At 47.1% G+C, this 18,522-nt stretch overlaps 2 long non-coding RNA genes across 3 annotated transcripts in view; one reads left to right on the plus strand and one right to left on the minus strand.

The window, feature by feature from the left end:
- The window catches only part of LOC118146722 (uncharacterized), a 167,111-nt gene that overhangs the window by 41,027 nt on the left and 107,562 nt on the right, over positions 1-18,522 (plus strand). The window lies entirely within an intron of this gene.
- Positions 1,064-17,399, minus strand: LOC118146724 (uncharacterized). Its single transcript, XR_004732606.3, has 3 exons — positions 16,596-17,399; positions 16,236-16,483; positions 1,064-15,248 (listed from the first exon to the last, which is right to left on the minus strand). It is a non-coding gene; the product is annotated as an uncharacterized LOC118146724 (long non-coding RNA).

Consider the following 18,522-nt stretch of genomic DNA (forward strand, 5'->3'; position numbering starts at 1 on the left):
TATTAGTTAGGCTGTTCTTGCATTACTCTAAAGAAATACCTGAAACTGGGTAATTTATAAGAAAAGATGTTTAATTGGCTCACAGTTCTGCAGGCTTTACAGGAAGCATGATGCTGGCATCTGCTTGGCTTCTAAGGAGGCCTTGGGAGCCGGTGAAAGGGGAACGGGCACATCTCATGGCGACAGCATGTTCAAATTAGCATAAGGAGAACAAGAACTTGGCCGGGTGAGGTGGCTCATGCCTGTAATCCCAGCACTTTGAGAGGCCAAGGTGGGCGGATCACCTGAGGTCAGGAGTTTGAGACCAGCGTGGTCAACATGGTGAAACCCCATCTCTACTAAAAATACACAAATAGCCAGGTGAGGAGACGGGTGCCTGTAGTCCCAGGTACTCAGGAGGCTGAGGCAGGAGAATGGTTTGAACCCACGAGGTGGAGGCAGCAGTGAGCCACTGCACTCCAGCCTGGTGACAGAGCCAGACTCCATTTAAAAAAAAAAAAGAAAGAAAGAAAAAGAACTTGAATAGTCCAAAGAGTGTTAGAGATATTAAACTGGGAGTCCAAGACTGTTCAGGGTTAGGTAGTTTTACAGATTAATTCTGCCAAAGTTTCAAGAAACAACTGCTACCTCATATAATTGGCTCCAGGAAATAAAGACCGAACTTTACCCAGCTTATTTTAAAAGACTGCTGGAGTTTTGATTCTAAACATAAAGATATACATACAAAGAAGATTATTTTAATGATGGGTATAGATGCAAAACTCCTAGGTAAAATAAATTTTAAAAAATAAATATATTAAAGTAGTGTGATATAATAAGGTGGGTTTTAGTATGAATTTTCACAGCCCAGAAATCCTTCAGTGTCACTCCATTATCATTTTGAACAAGAAATTTTTTTTTTTTTTTTTTTTTTTTGAGGCTGAGTCTTACTCTGTTGCCAGGCTGGAGTGAAGAGGTGCAATCTTGGCTTACTGCAACCTCCACCTCATAGGTTCAAGCTATTCTCAAATCTCAGCTTCCCAATTAGCTGGAATTGTAGGCGTGTGCTAAGACGCCCAGCTCATTTTTGTATTTTTAGTAGAGATGGGGTTTCACCGTACTGGCCAGGCTGGTCTCTAACTGTTGAACTCAAGTGATCTCCCTGCTGTGGCCTCCCCAAGTGCTAGGATTGAAATAGTCAAGTGATTTTCTTGGTTGGGCACAGTGGCTCACAGAGAAGACGAGCGTGCTCAGTATCACAGCCACTGTGTAATACTGTGTTGGACGGTATACCTAATGTCGAAGGAAACCGAAAGAAGTGAGATGATGTAACTAGCAGTAGGGAAGAGTGAGACAGTCATCTGTAGGTGATTATATGCTTGTTTACCTAGAACAGTCGACCTTGTCAAACTGATAAAAGAGTTCAAAAGGCCTTCTGAATATGACTTACTAAAGCCAGTAGCATTTCTCTGTATAGCTACTATATGAAACTGGAAAAATTCAGATATTTGTAATAGTTAAAATATCTATAAAGTGCTTAGGAATTAATTTTAAAAATACATAGGATTTGTCAGAAGCACACTAAACTGTAATGAAGAACATAAGAAATGATCTGAGTGGATATATTCCTTGCTTTTCATTCAAACAACTGAATAAAGTTGTCGGTTCTTCCCTAATTAATCTGTACAGTCAATGCAATCTTATTAAAAATTCCAACGTGATTTTTGTGAAACTTGATAGACTTACTCTAAAATGTAGAGGAAGAGAGGAGGTCCACCAGTTAGCCAGCTGTGAAAAGAAGGATAAAGAGGGATTTCTACCCTTCTAGATATTAAGATAGACCAAGAAAAAGTTGTGTTTATAGAGCATTATGGTATTGGCACAGAACAGACAAAAAAACATTATGGAATGCAGTGGAGAGCTCAGCTGACTTACAAATGTGTAGAACTTAAAATATATGCCCAATACTGGCACCACAAATCAATGAAGAATGAGAAATTGTTTAGTGAATGTGTGATAAATTGAGCTCATAACTAGATCTCCACCTAGCACATGTTCACAGGTGGATGCCAGGGGAGTAAAGACCTAGATATGAAAGATAAGACTTTAACAGAAAGAAGCATAAAAGATAGGACGTATTCATGACTTTGTAATGGAGAAGGATGTCTTAACACCTCAAAATACAAACCACAAGGGAAAAATGGATTGCATTTGTGCGTGTAACAACTGAAACCTGTTTAATGAAGGACTTTGTGGACGTTAACGGACAGAAGTTAGATACGGTGGAAGAACTGTTTTGCAATGTCTCAAACTGACAAGTCGTTAACATATGAAATATACAAGTAACTCCTATATTTCAACAAAAACAAGGCAGCAACCTCAGTAAAAAATGGGAAAAGGCATTTTACAGAAAAACCTGAAAAGGCCTAATTTACTGAAGAAAAAGATCCCAAACTGAAGATAATTTAAGTGATGCTTAAACCTATCAATATTTTAAAAGGTGCAAAGTGAATGACATCCGTTATTTATTTATTTATGAGACAGAGCCTTGCTCTGCCATCCAGGTTGGAGTGTGGAGGTGTGATCTCAGCTCACTGCAACCTCCACCTCCTGTGTTCGAGCGATTCTCCTGCCTCAGTCTTACCAGTACCTGGAATTACAGACACATGCCACTGTGCCTTGCTAATTTTTGTATTTTTAATCGAGATGGGGTTTCTTCATGTTGGCTAGGCTGGTCTTGAACCCCTGATCTCAAGTGATCTACCTGCCTTTGCCTCCCAAAGTCCTGGAATTACAGGCATGAGTCTCTCAGCCTGACATCAAATTACTTCTTTAGATTGACAAAAATTATAAACTGGTTGATGCCTAGTCTCAGTAGAAACATAAGGGGCCGGCCAGGCGTGGTGGCTTAAGCCTGTAATCCCAGCACTTTGGGAGGCCGAGGGGGGTGGATCACGAGGTCAAGATATCGAGACCATCCTGGTCAACATGGTGAAACCCCGTCTCTACTAAAGATACAAAAAATTAGCTGGGCATGGTGGCGTGTGCCTGTAATCCCAGCTACTCAGGAGGCTGAGGCAGGAGAATTGCCTGAACCCAGGAGGCAGAGGTTGTGGTGAGCCAAGATCGCGCCATTGCACTCCAGCCTGGGTCACAAGAGCGAAACTCCATCTCAAAAAAAAAAAAAAAAAAAAAGGAAACATAAGGGGCCAGGCTTCGGGACCTCTGGCACTGCTGGTGTGGTTAGATCAGTTCAGGTTAAATGTGGTGCAGTCTGATTAAAAATCAGAGTGTCTTCATAATTAAGGCAATTATTATTTAATAATACATTTGCTAGTCTCTCTGTCTTTTTTGTTACATTAATGAAATAAGAATGAGTATTGAAGTCAATCTGCATTTTACACTTAATGTATCAGGAATGTGTCACATGTGTGTGCAGTACTTACTCTTAGCAAATCCTGCATAGCTGAAGATTTTGTTTACTTATTTTTGTAGTACTGATACCACTGCAACACCCGTTTGTGGAATGTAATTCCTCCAGTCTTCTGCTGGAATGCTTACTTTCAGATACATTTCTAGAAGTACATTATTAGAAATGAGAGTAACAGGACTGTTTTGGCTCTATACATTTGCAGCAATCCTTGAATGAGTGGGTGTGGAAGATACTGGTGTCTTCCACTGTCACTAGCCCAGGGGTGATTCGAGAGTCAGTGGGGCCACCCAGCTTCTTTAGCATCCCTCTCCTGGTGCATAGGAGAAAGCCGTGGTTGCCAGGCCTCCTCTTGCCCCCTCCTCCAAGCCATGCAAACAAATCCTCCATGAAGCCCATCCGGACCCTGTAAAGCCAGGGCCGCAGCTCATTTGCACCTGCATATACAGCAGATAGGAAGAGTGTGTGCAGCATATAATGCCTTCTCAGTGCATGCTGAGTGTATGAACAAATGAGTGAATAAACAAGGGAGTGAATGAATGAAAGAAAACAGTGAGGAGACACTGCCACTCAGTCTCGTCTCGTCCCAGGGCAAACACCCAATAGGTTGCGCTGTTGCACCGGCCATTGCAACCCCTTGGAGCAAGTTTCCTCTGTCTGGGACAGAGGAAGTAGAAAACCTGTGTCTTCAAACCATGTCATTTGGTTTGAAGATCACTTAATGTGAAAAGAAACGTATTTTAACGTCAATAAAGTAATCCTTAGTACTTGAAAACCTTGGCTAGCTTCTGAATGCTTTGGGAATACTTTCTCCATAGATACTGCACATGAGCCCCTGGGATGGGCAGGGCTGGTATTTGCTCAGTGAGACCCAGAGAGGTCAGTTTCTCTGCTGGTAGACGCAGAGCCGGATGCAGAGCTCGGCACAGAGCCCAGGTGTGTCTGACTCCTGCCCAGCACGCTCTCCTGCAAGCCTCGGTGTTTCCAGAGGCACACTTCAGTGTGTGGAGTGAAAGGAAAGTCTATGGACATGGAAAGAGCTACTCTGAGCAGTGCAGAGGGCCCGTTTTTTGTTTTTTGTTTTTTTCCTCCTATCTTCCTCCTCCTGGGACTGGGAAAACATTGGGCACAAAGAAGGAAACTTCCTTGAGTGCACTAGCAACCGATAAGGGAGAAGCCCAGAGTGGCCATCCCTCTTCTGTCTGCTGTGATGCTCTGGCCCAGGTGTCCCTAAGGCTGCCTTCCCCAGAGTCTGTGCACTGTGTATATGGGGTGGGGTGAGGGCAGCTGGAATTGGGGTTGAGGCCCTGCGATTGTGAGGGGCTGTGGGGTAGAGGTGGGCAGCTCTCAGGCCACTTCCTGGACAATTGCATCCCTCACCCTGCTCTCTTTTTCTTCCTTGCACTTACGTCATCTTATTTGTGAATTTTCTCACTGTCTGCCTCCCTCTATGGGCGTTGTAAGCAAAGGAGGAGAGGGACTTCATTTGACTTGTTCACCCGTGTCCCAGACCCTGGCACAGAGGGAGCACCCAGTACACACTGATGGGCTGAAAGCATAGATGGACCTGGGGTCTAGAGTGATGGTTATTTGGCAGACAGCATGCCCCCCGGACCCGGGCAGTAGCCGTGAAGACTCTTCTTTCCCTCTCCTCACCTGCACTCTAGGATCGACCAGCATTGTTTCAATGCATATTCTGGAAGCACAGAGGAAAGAGGGTTGAAGTCCCACCGTTATGAAAAAGGTGCTCTTGTAAGCCAGGCGAAGAAGGGGTAAGGCTCTTCCTGGTCAGCAGGGGCAAGGCAGGTGCGTGTGGGAGGGTGAGGGCGGCGGGAGATGCAGTGGGAACATTTGGTTGGGACTGAGGCACTGTTCTGCTTAGGCACTGTGTGGGCAGAGGCAGCACCTGCACAGGAAGAATTCAGATAAAGCCGTAAGGCTGGAAGAGGGTTTGGGGAATGGCTTTGAAGTCATGTTTGTTTTGCAAGTTCTTTGTTTTTGTCAAGATTTGCATGTTATTTGGGTAGCTGTAGGAGGAGGTTTTTGGGGTGTTAAAGTGCACTCTCTCACTCCTCCGTCAGTCCTACTACTGCCTGTAGATACACAATCACCTCAAGTTACTATCAGGTCACTAGGAATGGGCAAAGTCTAGATTAAAACCATTACGCACCTTTGGAACAGAAAATATTTTAGGTCCCCTTCCTTCTCTGTAACTAATAACCAATGCAATATAAATGGCAATGTATGAAGAAGTCCACATATTTTTTTTTTTTTTTTTTTTGAGACAGAGTTTCGCTCTTGTTACCCAGGCTGGAGTGCAATGGCGCGATCTCGGCTCACCGCAACCTCCACCTCCTGGGTTCAGGCAATTCTTCTGCCTCAACCTCCTGAGTAGCTGGGATTACAGGCATGCGCCACCATGCCCAGCTAATTTTTGTATTTTTAGTAGAGACGGGGTTTCACAATGTTGACCAGGATGGTCTCAATCTCTTGACCTCGTGATCCACCCGCCTCGGTCTCCCAAAGTGCTGGGATTACAGGCTTGAGCCACCGCACCCAGCCAGAAGTCCACATATTCTTATTTTCCCCTCAATGACTAGTCAAGTGTGACATTTTAAAACTGATACTTCACTGGCATCAGAGCTCCTGGGCTGTGTTTGATCAGACTCTTGGGATCTGGCTCCGAAGCACATCCTTAATTTGTATGGATTTTGTCAGAGTCTTCTTCTTGAAAGGCAGTGTTTGGGGTCTTCCAAGGCACGCTGAGCTCTGTTAAGCCCCTCTCACACACAAAGCACGTAAGGCAGAAGGAACCTGGATGTCCTTTGTGGTCAATGGCGAGGCACGGGCCTTCACTGTGGTCCTGAATCCCTCCCCGAATCAGACCCTTGGTGATCTGATTCTGCAGCTCTTCCCATCTGCCAGTGGTGTCCGTTTCCCTAGCTCAGGAATCTAATTGGCCTTTCAGCTTGCTTTCACCAATGAAAGCAGCAGAAGGGGCCAGTTATGAACCTAGGCCTTAGGACACCTTGGATGTGGCTTTACAGTTCACATGGCCTTGGTAGCAGCCGGCCCCCAGTGGAGCTGGAAGTTGGCTGCAAAAGCAGGGGTAAGCCCGGTGGAAAAGGCTGACTTGTGTGCACCCAAATTTCTATGTTGAAGTCCTAACTCTCAGTGCCTCAGAATGTAACTGTATTTGGAAATAGGGTTTGTGTGTAGATAATTAAGTTAAAATGAGACCCTTAAGGTGGCCCTGATTCAGTAGGACTGGTGTCCTTGTAAGAAAAGGATATTTGGATACTGACACCCACACACACATAGGGACGAACACACAAACACACACACACACAGAGGGATGAACACACACACACAGAGGGACGAACACACACACACACAGGGAGGAACACACACACACACAGGGACAAACACACAGGGACGAACACACACACACAGGGATGAACACACACACAGGGACGAACACACACACACAAAGGGACAAACACACACACAGAGGGATGAACACACACAGGGACGAACACACACACACACACACAGGGACGAACATACACACACAGGTACAAACACACACACACACAGGGACGAACACAGGGATGAACACACAGAGGGATGAACACACACACACAGGGATGAACACACACATGGACGAACACACACACACAGGGACGAACATACACACACACAGGGACAAACACACAGGGACGAACACACACACACAGGGACGAACACACACACACACACACACACACACAGAGGGATGAACACACAAAGATGCAGGAAGAAGATGACCATCTATGAACCAAATCAACCCTGCTGATAACCTGAGGTCACACTTCCAGCCAGGACTGAGAGAGGTAATTTCAGGTTATTTTTCATGCACTCACAGTATTGCTACCTTCTCTGCGTCTAGACACGTGTCTCCCAAACATTCTTATGCATAGCAATCTCCATTCCTAAATCCATCACCTGGTAATTGATTCATTTTCAAGAGGTGATACCATAGAATCTTTAAGTGAGCATTCTATTCCATTCTCCAGGCTCCCTGTGCTCAGGTGATCTTCAGCCCATCACAGGCCCTAGCCAGAAAAGAAAGAAAGTGTATTTCTTTCCTCCACTGTAACGGGAACCAATGGAAATGTGCTGTATTGTGGAAGAAAATGTGCATTGGCTGCCATTCTGGAAGCACTCAGGGGTTTCCAAAGGCATTTGCCAATGCCTGTGGAGAGGGAAGTACAGCTCAGCTCCTCAGCTGGGAATGTGAACCCCGTGCTGTGATCTGTGTGAATCTGTACCATGCTGTCAGTGGTTCCTGGCTTGCAGGACAGCCTCAACTCTAAAACTGCCAGATTCTGTACTGTCTGCCCCAAATGCTGACCCTTAGCTCCCTCCCTGCACCCCAGCTTCCAATCCCTGCTAAAGAGATAGAGGGAGGTGGAGATTCCATAACAGGAATCTCTGCAATGTTGCATGAATGTGAAGACAAGCCAGCACACAGCTCCTACTCGCCCTGGGCACAGAAGGGCAGGAGGCACTGGGCAGAGAGAGCGGACAGGACTTGGGGGACTGGGACCCTGATAGGCCACTGAGCTAGATCCTTGGCCTCAGGAAGCCAGCATGGTGGGCAGGCTCAGTGGAAGAGGAGGCAGAGAATACACAAAACAGAAGCCAGAAAATAACAGCAACAGGAACGACCCCAATGCCTCCAGTGTCTGTGCTGCTTTACGAGGCCCTGCCTGAGCATGTCATAGACGAGACCCTCTGTGCCACCCAGGGGTTTTTACTCCTGTTTTACAGAAGACAGGGGTGAATTTGAGGATAACTCAGTGACCTGCAGGAAGGCCCACTGCGAGTGAGTGTCAGAGCTGGGAACCTCACACCATGCTTTGGCTCCCAGGCCAAGCCCTCTTCTGTATCCTGCACTTTCTCCCAGCCTGAGAATGAATCATATGGGAAATGAGCCCTGGGGACAGGTGCCTTCTGTTAGGTGGTTATGTGCAAGGCCTAGTCCCAGTGCTAACCAGATCTGCTGTCCTGAAAGCCTGGATCGTTCCCTTCACTGTCTCCCTGGTAACTCGGTTCTTACTCCAGGGAAACAACCCTCCGTCTAAAGAGATATTGGAGGATGTTTCAGTAAGTTAAAAAAAATGATAAGAAAATCCCTTGAGTTCATATTATTTTGATCTCCTCCCTAATGCTCAGATTTATTACTTATCTCTAGACCCGGAGCCTTTGTCAAAACGCAGCTTAATCCCCATTCCCTGGGCCTGAGACTCTGCACCCCTGACACTGCCTGGATTCAGGTCTTACCTGGGGCAACCTGACCAACAAAAATGCACAAGGCCAGGAGCCAAAAACAGAGAATCTTGATGGGACCAGCAGGAAAAGGCATGTGCCCCGCAGCTGAGACCATGAGGCCCGGTGGAAGAGCCTCTGTTTATGCTGCTCCTGGCTGGTTGCACAACAGATCTGGAAACGTTGCCTGTTCTGAGACTTAATTATAAAGAATGCTTCTTATCTGTGCAGGGAATGCTTTGCACTGAGCAGCTTCATTTCTACCCTTTTGTTGATGGTATTAACCATATATTTAGGTAGGATCGGCCTCATACTTAGCTCCAAGGCTGGATGCTTGGCCCACATACCTGACCATAGAGTTCAGTGCGCCTCAGGGAACGCAGCAGGGCCAGGAAAGTCTTTGGAAAACATCTGCGGACTTCTCTTTTTAAGAATTTGAAGATGACCTCTGTCATGTCCCAGCACAGAAACAACCTGTGTGGTGTTGACTTCTGCAGTGAGCTGACTTGTCACTGCAGAAGTCAGCACCAAGTGTCTACCTGGGCCACAAAGCCGGATTCTAGGACAGCTGGTGACAGACAACTCAGAATGGGAGACCAGGGACCCACAGCAGATCACTGTGATGGGGAGTCCCACATGCCAGCAACCCCTTCCCATCATACATATGCAGATGTACACACCCATAGCTGCACATCTGTGTGCACTCACACATGCACACACATGCATACCCAGTCACACCAGAACATGCATGCATGAGCATACATGCACACCTGCACACACCTGCATGCACACAAACCCTTGTACATCACACCTGCATGCACACACATGCATGTCTGCACATGCCTACATGCACACACACACATGCATGTCTGCATATGCCTACATGCACACACACACTCGTACATCACATCTGTGCATATACATACATGCATGTCTGCACATGCCTACATGCACATGCACCCCATACGCTCACACCTGAACATGCACATCCGCACATATACACACATATACCCACATGCACACCTGGCACACACCTATGTGCACGCCCCCATACACTCACACCTGCACATATACACACATTGATACCTGCACACACCTGCATACACACTTATACACTCACATACATGCAGATGTATGTACATATACACTTGCACACACTTGTACAGACACTTGCACACATGTAGATATGTGCACACCGGCACAAACCTACGTGCACACATGCACATGTGTACACTCACATACATGCAGATACACATACATGCACACCTGCACACACACATGCATGCACACCTGCACACACGCATGCATGCATGCACATCCCATACACTCTCACACATCCACATGCACACACATGGACACCAGCACACACCCGTGCCCGCACATGCACACACACATATATAGAGTCTGAGTGTCTGTTTTTCCATTTACTGGTAGGAGGGTGTCTGCAGGGAGCATCTCTGTCTCCTGCAGGAATCTCTTTTCACCCTAGCTGGAACAGGGTTAGTCCATGACTCCCTCTCTTAACCTGGGAAGCTTTCTGAATCCAACCTTCGGAGCCAAGTGGAAACTTTTTTGGGCTTTTTCATCTCTGCACCAGTTGGAGACCCAGGTGAGAGAGGTCCTGCTGGGGCCTGGCATTAAGAAAGCTTCCCTCTGGCCAGATCTATGTCCCTTCTCCTTATTAATCATTCTCTGGGTTCTTGTGACCTCAGAATTACTTGCCCCAGCCTCTGTCTAGGGCCTTTGGAAGTTCCTTCCTTGGGTTGGAACCCCAAGGTGAGACCATGCTCCCAGGGTGTGTTGTAGGCCCGAATGGTAGCCGCTGTGAGACCATGACACAGCTTAGAGGTGCAAGCCGAGGGGTCCGGTGTGGGAGTGCATGAGACCCTGGAGGCTGAGGATGGTCTTGCCTATAGGAAGAGAAAGGGGAGGGGCTGCAGGCCAAGAACCTGCCCTCTTCGTGCTGTCTGATTCTGGTGCAGGACTTTTGGGAGGCCAAAGGTCCTCCATTTCACCTGGTGGTCCAGGCTGTCTTAGGAGCACAGGAGGAGAAGGTGAGAGGATAGAACATGTTCCATCAACAGTGTGACAGTCTGATTTATAGCTGTTAAATATTAGTCACTTGGCATGGGAGTCTCTTTGTGTTCCTCTCAGAGCCCTCAAATATTTGCGGTGGGACTGAGCTGCCTGCAGGGTAAATCACTCATCCATCCCAGGGCGGGACCGCAGCTTGCGCCTGCATTGACGGTTGGGTGCAGCGTTTCTAAAACCATGGCTGTTTCCTGAGGCTCTAAACTTCAGTCTGTAAACTTCGGCTACCTCCTCACTTGGCTCTTCCCTCCGGTCAGCTGCTAAGTCTTTCCACTCAGCCAGCCAAAGGCAGACGTGTTTCTAACTGCCCGCATTCTGCTCTGATGCATTTCTCACGGCTTATCTGATCTCTGAACTGGGCCTTATCCAGGGAGCCAGAGAGGCTGGCTCCTGCACTGGAGGAGAACCACTGCCTTCAAAACAGCCCCACCCTTCACATCTTGTTCCAGGAAACTTTCCCCAAGAGGAGACCACAAGCTGAAGTCTCTCCACCTGGTTCTTTCACTCTCTTGTTTCAAGAACAAACAAGGCAAATTGCAACACCCACCGAAAAGAGTGGAGCAGGACAGAGTTGGTACTACCTCCCTCCCTGGGAACCGGGGTCCCAGCACCTCCAGAGACGTTCTACAACCTTCAGACAAAGCTTTCCGAACTTGACCATGGCCAATCCATCAACTCCCTGCTTAGCCTCAGATGTCCCCGTTATGCTCCTTGGTCTAGAAAGAGCAGTGAGTTTGGAGTGTTCCATCTGGCCTGTGTCCCCCGAAAATCTGAGACAGGTCTCAGTTCATTTAGAAAGTTTATTTTGCCAACGTTGAAGATGTGCGCCCATGGAACAGCCTCAGGAGGTCCTGAGGATGTGCGCCAAGGTGATCAGAGCACAGTTTGGTTTTATACATTCTAGGGAGACATGAGACATCAGCCGACACATGCAAGATGAACACTGGTTCTGTCTGGAAAGGCAGGACAACTTGAAGCAAAGGCGGAAGACTCAAAGCAAGCGAGGGGCTTCCAGGTCATAGGTAGATAAGAGAGAAATGGTTGCGTTCTCTTGAATTTCTGGTTAGCCTCTCCAAGGGAGGCAATCAGATACGCATTTATCTCAGTGAGCAGAGAGGTGACTTTGAATAGAACGGAGGCAGGTTGGCCCTAAGCAGTTCACATCTTGACTTTTCCCTTTAGCTTAGTGATGGCGGGGGAACCCCAAGATTTATTTTCTCAGACCTTAGATATTTCTGCTGAGTTTTCCATTCTGCAGATGTGGCACCTGGGTTCAATGAGGCTTCTGTCATCCCCTAGATTTGAGTTTTTGGTGTGTCACTATGAAATTCTAAAGATGCTGTGATAGAATCAGATTTTTGCTGGCTTTGAAGTAGGGCATCAGAGATACAGTAAGGCCAACGGATCAGGACACAGTGTCATTGAGAAGGGAGTTGGCTAGACTCACAGATTCTAGGAGGGGCACACAAAGCATGGGGTAGGGGAGTCACATGGGGAAGCCCTGGGGTTAGGAAAGGAATTGGTTAGACTTACAGATCCCCAGAGGGCACACAGAGCATGGGGGTCATGTGCCTGAGCCCTGGGGTTAGGAAGTAGAGGAAGAGAGAAGAAACTGCGGGGGAGAGCCTTTCTTGTGATTTCCATGGGAAGAACTGAGAAGACAGGGCAGGCAGGTTTAGGATTTGCTAGCGTACATAATTGCAGCAGCTCTGAGGCACAGAGGCTGTGCCTAGTCATCTGGTACTTGGTTCTGGGAAGATAGAGGCCAGTGGATAGAGACTGGAGTGTGAGAACCTCCTGAAGGAAGGAGCTGGGGATGTGGGCTCTGCATTGCTTGGTTTGCATTTGAAAGGGGTGCTCTCAGGAGAGTTGCCTACTCTCTCTAAGGATTGGCTAACTCTGAGGGGCAAGGCCCCAGATATCAAAGCATGAGAATACAGACAACAAGAGAACTGCTAATCCACTGCTCTAGCATGCCTTCCCTCAGCTGTGGCTTTGCAGTGGCTCTTAGTCGGTGGACTGTACTGCACTGACCCGCTGAAATAGGGCCCGATGGTGTGCCTTGTGTCTACCAGAAGAAAGCGGTGGCTGCGTGCCTGTTCCAGAAAGGACAGTGTGTGTCTCAGCTCAGCCCACAGCCCTCAGCCCTCAGCTCCTGTGGGGAGAGCCTGTCACGGCAGCCCCCATTCACTGAGCATGTGTCCCCGAGAGGGTCACACACAGAGCAGCCCTGAGCTCAGTCCAGAACCAGCAGCAGAGGCCACAGAGCCAACTGCGAATGGCAGGACATGCATGTCTGCGGTTTCCAGAATCGGAGATTTGGGGACCTTTGTTCTCGCAGCAAAAGGTGATGAGTGCAGACACCTGGGATTTTGGATGCGCAGGAATGTCCAAGAGCTGCTGGGGCTTCCTAGTGGACTTCTGGACCACAGGAGGAGATCTTCGAGGCCATCTTGGTCTTTGACCTCACACAACTCACCCATGCCAAGTTTACCTCGCCGGTTTTTACCTCCTGAATGTTTCTCAAATCTTTCTCCTCCTCCCTGTTCTCAGTATCTTAGGTCTGACTTCCATTCTTTCTCCAGGATTAATAAAAGACGCTCCCCCGTGGGTTCTCCACGCCCAGAATTCCCTTTGCACCTTACATCTGTACTCCACCTAGCTGTTAGAGGGATCCCTCTAGGATTCACGTCCTGGGGCTGCTGTAACAAAATATCAGAAACTGGGTGGCTTAAAACCACAATTTATTGCCTCACTGTTCTGGAGGCCACAAGTCTGAAGTCCAGGTGTTGGCCGGGCCATGCTCCATCTCACGGTGCTGCTGGGAGAGGATCCTATCTTGCCTCTTCCAGCTTCTGTTGATGGCTGGCAATCCTTGCATTCCCTGGCTTATAGAGACAGCATGTCCAGCTACACAGCCCTGTGTGTCTTCACATCATCCTCTCTCTCTACGCCCATCTCTCTGGCTCCAATTTCTCCTTTGTATAAGGATTCCAGTCCTACCGGATTAGAGCCCACTCTAATGACCCGTTACATATTGATTGTCTATGCAAAGACCCCATTCCTAAATAAAGTCACTTTCTGAGGGACTGGAATCTGGACTCGAATATCTTTTTTCTTTGGGACACAATTCACGCCATAGCATAATGTATCTGAATTTCATGTCCAAGCATGTCACCTCTTCAAGGATCCAAAGCCACCCGAGGCTCCTGATCTCGCAGGCCGTGCCCCCACCAAAGGCCGGGCTGTCGGCTGCAGCTTTGACAGCAACAGGCAAGCTCGGTCTACCTTCCCGGGGCGTCATCTTTCCTCTCAGGTTTCATAAACGGTTATCTTGGAATGCAAAGGAATGGAATAGAATGGAAGGGACACAGGCCTCTGCCTGATCAAATGCAGCTTCGAAGGTATTTGGAACAGCCAGCAGGTGGCCCCTTTGGCACCAGTGGGGCCTTTATTTTCCTTCTCCTATGCAGGTGAAGCATGCAGGGAAAGCATCTGAGAAGCTCTTAGCTAGAGGAAAAGGCCCAGCACAGTTAAACTGTGCATGGTTATCCAGTCTTAGCTCAACTCAACCATCGGCTCCCTTGCTAATGCTTTCCAATGAGGTATCATCAAATCATTCCTGCTCATGGCTTTGCTCCTGGGCTGTTTGATCCCAGTTTTTCCCTTGTCCAACAGGCCTGACTCCCAGTCAGCCCAGAGAATACCTCCTCTGATCCTCTAGGTCTTTCTGCTCTGAAATGGTTACGTTCTCCATGCTTGTAAAAGGCATCTACAACATCTTTATCTTCACATTACAATTTGTAATTGCCTTTGGAATGTGGCTGCTCACATTAGCAGGTGAATTCTTTGGAGGAAAGCAACTTTAAAAACTATTTTAAATTCTTCATGTCCTTGACATTTAGTGGAGTTCTTCCTGGGAAATACTAGACACCTAACACCTGCTTGTGGAAAGCTGGTGATGTCTTACTTCGCTACAATTAAAAAAAAAAAAAAATCTATCTTACTTTTCAAAACCTTAAAAATAATGCAAAAAGCCTTTGAGGGAAAATTACATTATTTTGTACTAATATGCAGAAGACTTATATGTATTATGAAATAATTGATTTGTTTGAATTTTTTTCATTTCCAATTAAAATAACAATCCATTTTTTATAATAGAAAAATTAGAAATACATATAAAAGGAAAATTAAAATCACAGAGAAAAATAAGTCCAGATGGATTAAGGACTTGTTTGTGAAGGCAGAAATTTAAGTTAATTTGAGTAAAGTAGTGTGCAACCTTGATTACCTCAAGTAGGACAGATTTTTTTTTTCTTTTTTTGAGATGGAGTTTCACTCTTGTTGCTCAGGCTGGAGTGCAGTGGTGCAATCTTGACTTACTACAATCTCTGTCTCCTGGGTTCAAGTGATTATTTTGCTTCAGCCTCCCAAGTAGCTGAAATTACAGGCATGAGCCATCAAGCCTGGCTAATTTTGCTTTTTTTTTTTTTTTTTGAGACAGAGTCTTGCTCCATCGCAAGGCTGGAGTGCAGTGGCGCAATCTTGGCTCACTGCAACCTCCACTTCCCGGGTTCAAGCAATTCTCCTGCCTCAGCCTCCCAAGTAGCTGGGACTACAGGCGTGCACGATCACGCCCGGCTAATTTTTGTATTTTTAGTAGAGACGGGGTTTTACCATGTTGACCAGGATGGTCTCCATCTCTTGACCTCATGATCCGCCAGCCTCGGCCTCCCAAAGTGCTGTGATTACAGGTGTGAGCCGCTGTGCCCGGCCTAATTTTGCCCTTCAGCCTGGTTGACAGAGTGTGACTCTGTCTCAAAAAAGTAAATAATTAAATAAAAATGCCCAGCTTTATAGATAGGTGTGTGAGGTTGACCTGAAAGGAAGTTTGCGATCTGCATTTTGTGGGTTCGTGCTTGCCTGGGCCCCATGCTAGTCCCAACTATATAATCTTGCTCTGGTGCCTGCCCCTGCCCCTCCCATTCCACCCTCATCCCAGGGACTGACCCTACTCCCTCCTTTCCCCATCTCCTGCCCACTTTCCCCCTCCCTCCCCCAGCCCTGTTTCACCCTAGTCCTTCTTTGCTCTTGAGATCAAAAGAATCTGGTGAATTTAAAGTTGCAGGGCAATTAGTCATTGGGAAAAATGTAGTCAGCGAGTTCTTTTTTTGGAAAATTAAAAAATGGAAAATCGGTCATTCAGAGATTTGACTTGGAGCCCTGAGGAAGAGACTTGGAGCCTCAAAGACGGTAGTGGCAGGTGAAGCCCTGGGTTGCCCTTACTGGCCACTAGAAGGCGGCCCTGAAACGGCGAAGATCTGGATCCTGCAGAAACCAGCTCTTCTTCCACCAAACCTTCTGTAAAGAGCAGGTGCCTGAAGCTCGTGGGTGTTGCATTAAAGAGTGAAATACAGGTGCTTACCTGAAATTGCAGGGCGAGGTAATAGGTGGAATCAGAGGCGTAGGACTACCTCATTAAAAAAGTTGTCATGTAAACAAGAATGGAAGGAAGAGATGGTTTTCTCTTAACAGTGGCCTGTGAAGGTTCCCTGGTAGGGGCAGTGGGTGGATGGGGGAGCCCCTGTAGCTGCAGATGGACAGATGGACAGCATGGCCACCTCCTGTGTCAGGTCCACCTTCGGAGTCTTTTCTTGTTTAGTTGGTAACAGGCTGTTTGTTGGCAAGAAGGAAAGGAAAGAGTTTTAAGAGATTCACAGAAAAACCTGGGAATGATTTAATTTTGTCGAACAGATTTGGAGTTCAAATTTGTAAAGAGCTTAACTTTAAAAGTTGCCATTCAAGAGGAATGCAGGAAAGGTTAAGGCTGCTTCATGCAGAGGTTGATTTTTACCAATCTGAAAGGTCAGACCCCCAGGACTTGGGATGTCAGTGGTCCTGTTGCTTGGTTGCTCAGGGTTTATGACCCGGTAGGTTAAAAGACTCTTATGGTCTCTGTGATTGTTTTCTTTGTTGTGACAAATGTCCAATCAGGATGATGCCTATTCAGACTAAAAGTCATGCTTCTCTTTCCTTCATACTGTTTTCTTTCTTTTCCTCTCTCCCGCCTTTCTTCCCTCTTTCTTTCTCCTTCCTTCTGTCTTTTTTGTTTTTCTTTCCATCTCTTTCTTTCCTTTCTTCCTTTCTCGCCTCTTTTTTCCCCGTCAGATTTGATGACCTTTTCCTAACATGCCACAACGTTTTAACTCATTGCATCTATTTTCAACACCAGATTTCTCCAAATTACTTCATTCAAATTCAGCCTTTTAAGGTTCTTTTTTTTTTGAGACAGAGTCTCACTCTGTCACCCAAGCTGGAGTAAAATGGTGCCATTCCGACTCACTGCAACCTCTGTCTCCCTGGTTCAAGCAATTTTCCTACCTCAGCCTCCCGAGTAGCTGGGATATTGGCACCCATCATCACGCCCAGCAAACTTTTGTATTTTTAGTAGAGACACGGTTTCACTATGTTGGTCAGGCTGGTCTTGAACTCTGGACCTCAAGTAATTCACCCTCCTCGGTCTCCCAAAGTGCTGGGATTACAGACATGAGCCACTGCACCCAGTCCATTCTCTTTTGAATTCATTCCCATGAGCCTTTGTGTTTTTAGTAAATTTGGCACTCTCTGTCTTTGTGATGTCGCCAGCCTTTGCAGACCTTCCCAGTGTGGAGCCTTTGCTCTCTGTCTTTGTGATGTCGCCAGCCTTTGCAGACCTTCCCAGTGTGGAGCCTTTGCTCTCTGTCTTTGTGATGTCGCCAGCCTTTGCAGACCTTCGATGCCCCACTCCTGTCCCAGTGTGGAGCCCAAACACACATCATGTCCTCTGTTTGCAAGCCTGGAGGGCATCCTTAGACTTGGCTAACTTGAGCTCAACTCTTGTCTGGATGTTGCTGACTGTGTGGAGTGGATTATTCTGGGATGGGAAGGGAGGAGCAGGGAGGGAGGGGCTGAGAACTGGGGTTTGTGCTGGGGTGTGTGGTCATGTGTTCCAGGATCTGTTAGTTTCTGCCAGGGTCACTGTGGAAGTGGCTGGACTTAGACCATTTCGTTGACATGTTGTCCTGTAACCACCTAGTGGGTTCACCCTGCCTGCTGCCTAGACAGAGCCGATTTACCAAGACAGGGGCATTACAAGGGAGAAAAAGTAATTCATTCAGAGAATGGAGTTTTATTGTTACTGAAATCGGTCTTCCCAGCGTTCGGGATCAGAGGTTTTAAGGATAATTTGGCAGGTATGGGCTCAGAAAGTGGGGAGTGCTGACTGGTCAGGCTGAGGATGAGATTGTAGGGGGTCTAAGTGCATTCTTGCTGACTTCCATTCCTGGGTGGGATCACAGAACTGGTTTAGGCAGATTATGAGTCTGGGTGGTGTCATCTGCCGCACTGGAATTTAGGGTCTGCAAAATGTTTAAAGCACTGATCTTAGGTTTTACTACAGTGATGTTATTCCCAGGAGCAATTGGGAGATATCAGACTCCTGTAGCCAGAGGCCCCGTAGCCAGGAAACCATCATCTTTGTATCTTTGTAGCTAATTTGTTACTCCTACAAAGGCAGACTGACCCCCGAGGCAAGAAGCGGTTTTTTAGGGAAAGGGGCTATTATCCATTTTGTTTCAGAGTTTAAACTGTAAATTGCTTTCCAAGCCTCCTTCCTCCTACACAGGGAATGAACAAAGGCAGTTTAGAGGTTAGAAGGAAGAAGAAGGGGTGCT

The sequence above is a fragment of the Callithrix jacchus genome, chromosome 13 (assembly GCF_049354715.1).
Source record: "Callithrix jacchus isolate 240 chromosome 13, calJac240_pri, whole genome shotgun sequence".
NCBI lineage: Eukaryota > Metazoa > Chordata > Mammalia > Primates > Cebidae > Callithrix > Callithrix jacchus.